An 11,109-nucleotide genomic window follows, 5' to 3' on the forward strand; every position below is an offset into this window, starting at 1 on the left:
ATCCTCAATCTGTTCTCCATTACTGCATAACAAGTATTATTTATTTTATGCTATTTACTCTTCATAAATATAATCACTCTTATCATTGATTTCCTGACTAAGAATTACAAAATAGCCATAGCTTGCTTCAAGCCGACAATCTCCGTGAGATCGACCCTTACTCACGTAAGGTATTACTTGGACGACCTAGTGCACTTGCTGGTTAGTGGTACGAGTTGTGAAAAGTGTGATTTACAATTCGTGCACCAATGGCACAGCATTCTTTAGTCAGGACCACTGTCTCATCTCTCTTTAAATGCTTCTTCTTTGACAACAACTCCTTCATGAACTTGACATAGAGAGGCATTTGTTCCAAAACCTCAGCAAAAGGAATATTGATTTGCAACTTTCTGAAGACTTCCAAGAACTTTGAAAACTGCTTGTCCTTGGTCTCCTTTTGAAGTCTCTAAGGAGATGGCATTTTAGGCTTGTACTCAGGAGCTTTTGGCAGTGTAGGATAAGTGTCAAGAGCGTCTGGGAATGGGTTGTCCGCATGCTTTGGAGGGACGTGCTCTACTTCTTCCTTCTTCTCCTCTGGAGCTTCTTTTTCCACTAACTCTCCATTGACCTTGGTCTCAGAGCCAGCTACTTTACCTCTTCTCAATTGAATAACTTTGCAATCTTCTTTTTCAACTGGCTCCTCATTAACTTGTGGTTTAATACTTGCCACTTGTCCACTTATCAAGGTGATAGCCTTGCATTCCTCTCTTGGATTTGGAATTGTGTTACCAGGAAGGCTATTAGTGGTCCTCTGATCAATTTCATTAACTCTTGTGGCTATTTGACCCATCTGAATCTCCAAATTCTTGATTGATGCTCTGGTTTCTTGCACAAAACTCCTCATCATTTCCCAATTAGAATCTTCTTGGGATTTAGAATTTGCCTGTGGAGGTGGTTGTTGCTGCTGAGACTGAAATTGGCGGTTATTGTAATTGTTCTGTTGGAAGCCGCCCAGAGAATTATTGTTGAAGTTCTGAGGTCTCTGAGGTTGGTCTCTCCATCCAAAATTTGGGTGATTTCTCCACCCTTGATTGTAGGTTTGAGAATAGGGATCATTATTGGGATTTCTAGGAGCACTCCCCATGTAATTGACCTGTTCAAAAGAGGATTGAGCATAATCATAAGTATCATTTTGTATAAAATTACCTACCATGTCATACGAGACCTCTTGGGGGTAGATTTTGGGTGTTGACAGCTGAGACTTGCATGCCACCCATCTGTTGAGTAAGTAGATTTATTTGCTGAGACATAAGCTTGTTCTGAGCAAGAAGAGCATTAACAGCTTCCACTTTTAACATGCCTCTCTTCTAAGAGGTCTCAGAGTTCACCGGATTCCTGTTAGATGAGTATAAATATTAGTTGCTAGCCACCAATTCAATAAGCTCAATAGTCTCCTCTGGTGTCTTCTTCTTGTGCAATGAACTACCTGCAGAAGTATCTAAACTCATCTTGGACATCTCACACAAGCCTTCATAAAAGATATCTAGTTGGGTTCATTTGGAGAACATGTCCGGAGAGCATTGCCTAGTTAGTAGCTTGTATCTCTCCCAAGCTTCATAAAGAGTTTCACCCTCCTTCTGCCTGAAAGTCTGAACCTCCAACTTAAGCTTAGTCAGCTTCTTTGGTGGGAAAAATTTAGTAAGAAACTCAGTAACAACCTTGTCCCAAGTATCCAAACTCTCCTTTGGTTGGGAATCTAGCCATAGCTTTGCTTTATCCCTCAGAGAAAATGGGAAGAGCATGAGTTTGTACACCTCTGAGTTCACTCCATTTGTCTTCACAGTAACACAAATCTGCAGAAAATCAGATATAAATTGATTTGGATCTTCATGAGGAAGTCCATGATACTGGCAATTTCGTTGCACCAGAGTGAACAATTGTGGCTTCAACTCAAAGTTGTTCGCAGCTATAGGAGGCACCACAATGCTTTTTCCATAAAGATCCACAGTAGGGGCAAAATAAGAGCCAAGCACTCTCCTTTGTTGCTCATCCCATTCGGATTTGCCACATTGGCATTAACAGCATTGTTAGGATCCATAGTGGATTCTGCAGCCCTGTAAAGTCTTGCTTGTTGTAAACGTCGTCTACAAGTCCTTTCAGGTTCAGGGTCAAAGTCTAACAGAGGTTCTTTGTCTCTGTTCCTGCTCATAAATAGACAAAAGACAAGAAAGATGGGATTCTCTATGTCAGAGTGCAGAGAACTCCCAGTGAGGTAACCAGTGTAAAATAATAAAATAGAATTACTGAATAAATAAAAAAAATTCAAAAATTAATAGGAAAATAAACAAGAAAATTAAGATAAAATTAACTAGGTGACACCAAACTTAATTTCAGAAATTAAAAAAAATTACTAGTAATAAATTCGAAAATAATAAGGTAGGAATTAAATAAAAATTAAAACTAAAAAGCCTAATCTAAGCAATCAAGCAACTAATAGTTGTTAATCACTATCAATCCCCGACAATGGCGCTAAAAACTTGATGCAGAAATTTACAACCACAAACTAACCGGCAAGTGCACCAGGTCGTACCAAGTAATACCTCAGGTGAGTGAGGGTCGATCCCACGAGGATTGAAGGACTAAGCAACAATGATTGATTAAGTTACTTAGTTAGGCAAACAGAAAAGAGTGTTGAGAATTCAAAAGCAGTAAACAATAAAGTAAAAGGTTTGAAGACAGACAGGTGAATAAGTTGGGAGTAAAATATGGAGAAAGGAGTTAAGGCTTCAGAGTTATCTATTTTTTCGGAATGACTTTTCTTACTAACTATTTTAATCATGCAAGATTCAATTCATGGCAAACCATATGTGACTAGACCCTAATTCCTTAGACCTTTCTAGTCTCCTCTAAAATTTATCAACTGCCAATTCCTTGGTCAATTAATTCCAATTAGAGGGTAAAGTTTAATTCTGGTTATTATGCCACAAAAATCCTGATTATCCAAATATAAGAAGATTATATGTCACATATCCTGTTAAGTCCGGATAATTAGAATTTAGGAGAAATTGTTTTCAAGCTGTTGTTCAAGTAAAGAGCTTTTCCAAGTTATACAAGAACTCAATTAGAAAGAGGGTCATACTTCCGTTCCACCCAAATTTATAAAATAAAGAACGAAGACAATTCTTAAATTAAAAATCAGTACATGAATTAAAATAGAAAAAGCAATAGAATCAATCCATACAAATAGACAGAGATCCTAACCTTAACAATGGAGGTTTAGTTGCTCATGGTTTAGAGAAGAAAACTAGGATTGTAAATTGGGCTGAGGTGGAATGAAAAGTTAACTAATTGGGATCCCCCTCAGAATAAGAGTTTCTTCTTTTTATATCTAATCCTAATAAATTTAAAATATAATTTCTAAATTTAAAATAATATCTTTTCCTAAAATAAGATTTAAATTTAAATCAGAATTAATTAAATAATCAGTAAGTCTTCAATTGATGGATGGGGACCACTTGTTTCGTCCATTCTGCAGCTTCTAATCTGTGTTTTCTGGGCTGGAAACTGGGTCAAAAACAACCCAGAAATCGCCCCCAGCATTTTCTGCATTTTCTGCACGTGGTGCATGTCACGCATACGCGTTAGTCACGCGTACGCGTCGATGGTCCTCTTCACATGTCACACGTACGCGTCAAGTATGCGCACGCGTTGCTGAGCAACTCGCTTTTCACGCGTACGCGTCAGGCACACGCACGCGTTGCCATGGAAAGCTCCAAATCACGCGCACGCGTCAAGTACGCGCACGCATCGTTTCTCGCTGTCATCTCCTTTAATTCTTGTACTGTAAAAACTCCATCAAATCCAGCTGAATGCTACCTAAAATAAACAGAATTGCACAAGATTCAAAATAGCATCTATAGTGGCTAAAAGATAATTAATTCTTGATTAAACTTAACAAATTAAATGCAAATTCACTAGGAAAAGATAGGAAAAGATAATTACTTTCCTAGTGAATTTGCATTTAATTTTTTGAGTTTAATCGAGAATTAATTATCTTTTAGCCACTATGGATGATACTTTGAGTCTTGTGAAATTCTGTTTATTTTAGGTAGCATTCAGCTGGATTTGATGGAGTTTCTATAGAAGAGGAGATAACCAGCGAGGAGCGACGCGTACGCGTGACACGCGAAGAAGACCATCGACGTGTACGCGTGACTGACGCGTACGCGTGACATGCGCCACGTTCAGAAAATGCAAAAAATGCTGGGGCGATTTTTGGGCTGTTTTGACCCAGTTTTTGGCCCAGAAAACACATATTAGAGGTTGCAGAGTCGAGGAATCATGGGAACACTTTTTGCTATTTCCCAAGTTATGCGTGGATCTTATGATGCAAGTGGTCCCCATCCATCAATTGAAGACTTGCTGATTGCTATAACTAATTTTGATTTAAATTTAAATTTTTATTTTAAAAATAGGAAAAGATATTATTTAGTTTTAAAAATTAGATTTTACATTAATTAGGATGAGATATAAAAGAGAAAAGAAACTTCTCTTCAGGGGGATCCCCATTATTATTTTGAAAATTACAATTTACCTGAATCCTAGTTTTTCTCTCTGAACCATGAGCAACTAAACTTCAATTTTTAAGGTTAGGAGCTCTGTCTATTTGTATGGATTGATTTTATTGTTTTTCTATTTTAATTCATGTATGGATTTATAATTCAAGAATTGTTTTCGTTCTTTATCTTATGAATTTGGGTGGAACGGAAGTATGACCCTCTTTCTACTTGAGTTCTTGTATAACTTGGAAAAGCTCTTTACTTGAACAACAACTTGAAAACAATTTCTCCTAAATTCTAATTATCTGGACTTAACGGTATACGTGACATATAATCCTCTTATATTTGGATAATTAGGATTTTTATGGCATAATAACTAGAATTAAACTTCACCCCCTAATTGGAATTAATTGACCAAGGAATTGGCGGTTGATGAGAATTAGAGGAGGCTAGAAAGGTCTAAAGAATTAGGGTCTAGTCACATATAGTTTGCCATGAATTAAATCTTGCATGATTAAAATAGTTAGTAAGAAAAGTCAATCCGAAAAATAGATAACTCTGAAGCCTTAACTGTTTCTCCATATTTTATTCCCAACTTATTTACTTGCCTGTCTTCTAATATTCTGATTCACTGTTAATGCTTTGAACTCTCTAAACATCATTTTCTGTTAGCCTAACTAAGTAAATCACTTAATCATTGTTGCTTGGTCCATCAATCCTCGTGGGGTCGACCTCACTCACCTGAGGTATTACTTGGTATGACCCGGTGCACTTGCCGGTTAGTTTGTGGGTTATAAAATCCGCACCACCTGATTGCTGCACTCCGATGTCGTTTGGGATTTGGACAAGGTCGTTAGTGGAAAAGCTTCATTTGATCACCTTTTAATTATACGTTAGGGCCATCCTTCGCTTTAGGGATTTGATAAACCCCAATTTTGTGGTTTATCTTGTGCTTAATTTGGGGGATTTTATCACCTTTTCCCACATTTATTCAATGAAATAGCATGGTTTTGCAATTCTCTCTTGATTTGTGCTTAAATGTGAAAACATGCTTTTTTAGGCCTTAAAATGCTAAATTCAATTCACTTTAATTCCATTCGATGCCTTGATGTATTTGTTGAGTGATTTTAGGTTCACAGGGCAAGTATTAGATGGAAGAAGTGAGGAGAAAAGCATGCAAGGTGGGAGAACTCATGAAGAAATGAAGGAACCGTAAAGCTGTCAAATCCGACCTCTTCGCACTCAATCGATCATAACTTGAGCTACAGAGGTCCAAATGAGGCGATTCCAGTTGCGTTGGAAAGCTAACATCCGGGGCTTCTAAATGATATAAAATTTTTTATATGTTACTTCGCGCTCAGGGGCGCGCACGCGCCATGTATGCGTGCGCGCCGATGCTGTCCGTGGCCCACTAAAGTGAAATCGCCCCCAGCGATTTCTGAAGCACTTTGGGTCCAACCCAACTCATTTCTAATGCTATTTCATGCAGAATTCAAGCTTGGGAAAAGAGAGAGCAATTGTTTGGTAGCTTAGCATCATGTAGAGTAGTTTCTAGAGAGAGAAGCTCTCTATTCTCTCTAGAATTAGGATTAGAATTTCTTAGATCTAGGTTTTGATTATTGTTCTCATCTTATTTCTTTTATGATTTCTTGTTCCTACTACTTGATTCTCTTAGTTTTCATGTTAATTTCTCTTTTATGTTTCTTTTGTGATGATGAACACTTGTTGGATTTGATTTTCTTTTAATGCAATTTAATGTTTGATGTTCTTTTATTGTTAATTTGAATTGTTGATTTACTTTTCTTGCAATTGGTAGTTGATAGATTTTATTATTTCTTGTCATTTATTATGCTTTCCTTTTATGCCTTCCAAGTGTTTGATAAAATGCTTGGTTGGATGTTAGAGTAGGATTTTAGTGCTCTTGGCTTGGGAAGGTAACTTAGGAACTCTTGAGTTACTAATGTCCAAGTGATTGACGATTGGGAGCCATTAACGCTAGATCTCACCAATTGATTAGGTGTAGAACTAGGACTTATGGACTTGGATTGACATAGCTCACTTGACTTTCCTCTACTATTAGTTAGGGGTTAACTTAGTGGGGTTGGTCCTTGCCAATTCTCATATTGTGGTTAGTGATAAGGATAGAGATCCTTGACCACCAACCCTTGCCAAGGCCTTTTTGTTATTTGAATTTCCTTATCATTTACTTTTCATGTCTCTTATTCCAAAAATCCCAAAACATACTTCATAGCCAATAATTGAGCACTTCATTGCAATTCCTTGTGAGACGACCCGGAGTCTAAATACTCCGGTTAATTTTCATTGGGGTTTGTACTTGTGACAACTCAATTTTTTTGATTTGGAGGATTGTTTGTTGGTGTAGAACTATACTTGCGACGAGAATTAATTCATTTGAGGAAATTCTCCACCACGACAATTTTCTTAAATCAAAATGGCACCGTTGCCGGGAAGTTGCAATGGTGTTATGTTATTGGTTATTGTATATATGTGAATATTGTAAATAGGTTTACCTTTTGCTTCTTTGTTAGTTTTTGCTAGTTTTAGGATTTAATTTTCTTGCTTCTTATTTGATTTTGTTTTCATTTTCTTTTGCTATCATGAATTCTCACCTTGGCTATGAGTGTGATTACAACTATGTTGTAGGAAATAGGAACTTCAATGAAGATGTGCATCAAGGATGGGATAACCAAAGGTGGGAGGAGCCATATGCATATGATCAATCTTCATGGCAACAACCTCCACTAATGCACTATGAAGAAGAGCCATTCTATGATACATATCAATCCAATGGTTATGGTGAATCCCCTTGTGACTTCCAAGAACCACCACCATACACCTATGAACCATATCCTCAACATAGCCATCAACCATACTCACAAGCCACTTTTCACCAACCATCTTTATATGACCCTAATCTATATCCATCCTACCAACAAACATATGAGCCATATGAACCACATATAGAGCCACAACCATTCCAACATCAACATTTTCAAGAACCACCCCCTCCATATTATTACCAAGATGAATACTACTTACCACCACAACTTTACCAAGAAGAACCACCTTCCAACTATAATACCTTTCCCCCAAACAATGAACACTCTCTTCCACCACAACCCTCCGATGAAGCCTTTATGCTAGAATTAAGGAATCTTGAATCTCATATCTTAAGGCAACACGAAGAGAATGACAAGATATTTGTGGAGTTAAGAGCAAAAATGGCTATCATGGTAGAAGCCATTGGCAACATAGTCTCATTCCGCCTAAGCCTATGCGATCAAGGCACTTCCATTGTGGAATGTGGAGAAGCAACGAAGGAGCTTAGTGAGGGAGTGAGCTTGAAGCTCCAAGGTGAAGAAGAAGAGTTAAAGCAAGAAATACAACAAGAGAAAGAGGTAGAGATTATTGAAGAAGAGGAAGAAGTGGTTGAGGACTTAGGAGATACAGAACCACCTTGGGAGTCTAGGATTGAAGAAAGCCCCTCCAAGATGATTGAATTTGATGCTAAGGAGGAATGTGCACAACCTCCAAGGCATATCTCTTATGAAGAAGTGGATGGGATAGAGCAAGAATTGAGTTCCCTTGGTGATGAAGATCAAGCATCAAGTCTTAGTGGTGAAAAATTCTTTGAGCATGAAGAACCTTCTCCCAAGGAGATGGAAAGCAATATGGAGGTAAATCTCTCTCGTCCTCCCATTTATGATTTGAGTAAGGGAAAAGGTTTAGATAAAATTATTGAACAAAGGATTGAAATTAAGAGATCTTGTGGAGAGGTGGAAGTCCTTAGAAAAAGGAGGATGGGAATTGAATACGCCTTGTCAAGACCCTTGGAATCACCTTTACCTAGGTTGTCATCTACACCTTCATTTGAGTGGGTGAAACTTATTTCTATTATCTTTATTATACCACTCGAATATGGCTTGCTTGAAACAGATGGTCAACTTAGGATGCTTTGTGGGATGAAGCATAAAAGAAAAATGTTTTGTGGTTGGCATTGCAAATCAAGGCTCATTATGGTTGAAGCATAAAGAGCAAAGGTTGGACTAGTGCTCAATTGGATGGGTCTAGGAGAATAGTTTGGTGCCTCCATGAGAATTCATCTCTCTTGCCACCCGGAGGAAATTACCATGATCAACTCAAGGACGGGTGTGAAAACAAAGTGTGGGATCCCGGATCGCACAAGGAAGATCAACTTTGGGAGCCTATGGTTTGTGAAGAACTCCATCAAAGCTTGGAGTTATTAACTTTGAATGATGAAGCACAATGGAAGTCCAAGCATTGGTGGATGTTCAATGATGGATTCAAGCACAAGCCACCTTGATGAAGAGCTCCCCATAAGTCCAACTTAAGGACAATAAACAAAAGTTCTAGGTGGGAGACACCCCACTATGGTAACATCTTTTCATTTTTCCTTTTGTACATATTGGTAAAATAGGTTTAATCTCATGTTTTGATTGATTTGTTAAGTTTGTTTGGGAGTCTAGTAGGTTAAATAAGGTTTTATGATGTTTTGGTAGTTGTTTGGAGGTTTAGAATGCTTGGTTTGGTGCAAAAACATAGAAAAATTTTGAAAAATAGAGTACCACCCACGCGCACGCACACTCCACGCGTACGCGTGAATCAAGCAATTTTGGCCATCCACGCGGACGTGCCATGTACGCGTACGCGTGGATTGAATTTTTCCCACCTCCCATACATTCACCCGAGAGTTGTGCCTGAAGTGTGCCAACTTTGTGCCCCAGGGCACGCAAACGCGTACCTTGCGCGTACACGTCGACTCTCTGCTTTGCCATGCACGCATACGTTCACTGCACGCGTACGCGTCGCTTCCATTTCATCAATCCACGCTTACACGCACATGACGCGCACGCGTGGATTGCCCTGTTTCACTCACCTTCTTTTCTTCTCTTCTCTCCATTTCTTTCCTTCTTCTCTCTTCTCTTCTTTTCTTTCCACCCTTCAAACATCATCCAACACTACCAAGCATCATGTAACACCATTTCTTTTAGTTAGTTAGTTAGTTTAATTTTTGTTTTCCATTATAAGTGTTGGATTACTAATCTTGTTTACCATTTACTGCTGCTTATTACTAATGGGATGTTAGTTTAACATCATTGTTGTTATTGTCATTGTTGGATTCCTTTATTGAGGTTGCAATTTATTACTTGATTTTGAATTTTCATGTTTAATACTTTTGAATACCAAATACATGTGACATTGCCTTTAAACTTCTTAACTCTTTTGAATTGCATGTTTTGGCCACCATCCATTCATCATCTATTGTTGGGCAATTGTACATTGTCGATGCATTTTTTTTAGGTGATGCTTGTTTATGGTTTACTCTTATTCACATCACTTATTCCATGCATTGAGATCATAGAATTGTGAAATTGGATCGAAAGCTTACCTAGTGACATATTTTTGAGCTTTGTAAGGCTTAGTGGGCCATGCTTGCTATGTGATTGATTTCCACTCCTATCTTCTTTTTCCTAAGTTCCATAGCATCCATGTGTTTCACCTCTATGTCACTTAGTGTTGCAACAACTTCAATATGTATCATTGATTGTTGTGTGAGTTTCATATACCATTTTGTTCACTAAGTCTACCTACACATCAATCAATGTCCATGCATTATCCAATTTCACAATTGCTTGATTTTTTGCTTGAATGCTTTTATGCTTCTTCACTACTCGTTGGGTTGTTTTAGCCTACAAGTCTTTTAAAGTATCTCAAGCACACTAGAATGAGTGAAGTGCATGTTTTTTTTTGTATAATTGTGACATGATTTTTAAATACTAGGATGTGAGTTCTAAACTGCATGCAAGTTAGGATCCACACACTTATTTTTCATTAATGTCACACTAATTCACTCACTCATTTCTAGTGATTTACCTCATTCCAACAATCCATGCTTCCTTGCTTGTGCATTTACTTGTCTTATTATCTCCTGTTTTCTATGCTCAGGATGAGTCACCATAAGCAAAAACGGAAGCGGAAGAAGAACACGCAGCATCAGTTGACCTACCAACTGAAGGTAGCAACTAGGAAAGTCGTCGAACCCCCTTGTTCATCTTTAGATGCACCGAGGACAGTGCAAACTTTTAAGTGTGGGGAGGTCATCCGACCGCTCGGCATTTTTGGGTGACAAGTTTCTAATCCCAATACTTCTACATTTCATTTTAGGATTTTTAGTTGTATTTTCTTATTTTGCATATGTATATAATAAGCTTAGTCAAAATCATGATATTTTCCAAGAATTTTATCTATAGGCACCCCAATTGAAAAAAATTTTTTTTAGAACTTGCTTGAATTATATACTTTGTGAAACATGATTTTTGAGCTAAGAACACAAGCATGTGATATTTGAGCCTAATTGTGTGGTTACATCATATATAACCACTTATTTTCATTCTTGTGTGCATTATTCTCTTCCTATGATTGTAATCTTTGATTTGTTTAATTCTATATGTCCATTATTTTGTGTATACATGCATTTATATGATTGAGGCCATTGTTCAAATAGCTCACTTACCCAAATAAGCATACC

Source organism: Arachis ipaensis, chromosome B4 (assembly GCF_059453495.1).
Source record: "Arachis ipaensis isolate K30076 ecotype BB chromosome B4, ASM5945349v1, whole genome shotgun sequence".
NCBI classification, from domain to species: domain Eukaryota; kingdom Viridiplantae; phylum Streptophyta; class Magnoliopsida; order Fabales; family Fabaceae; genus Arachis; species Arachis ipaensis.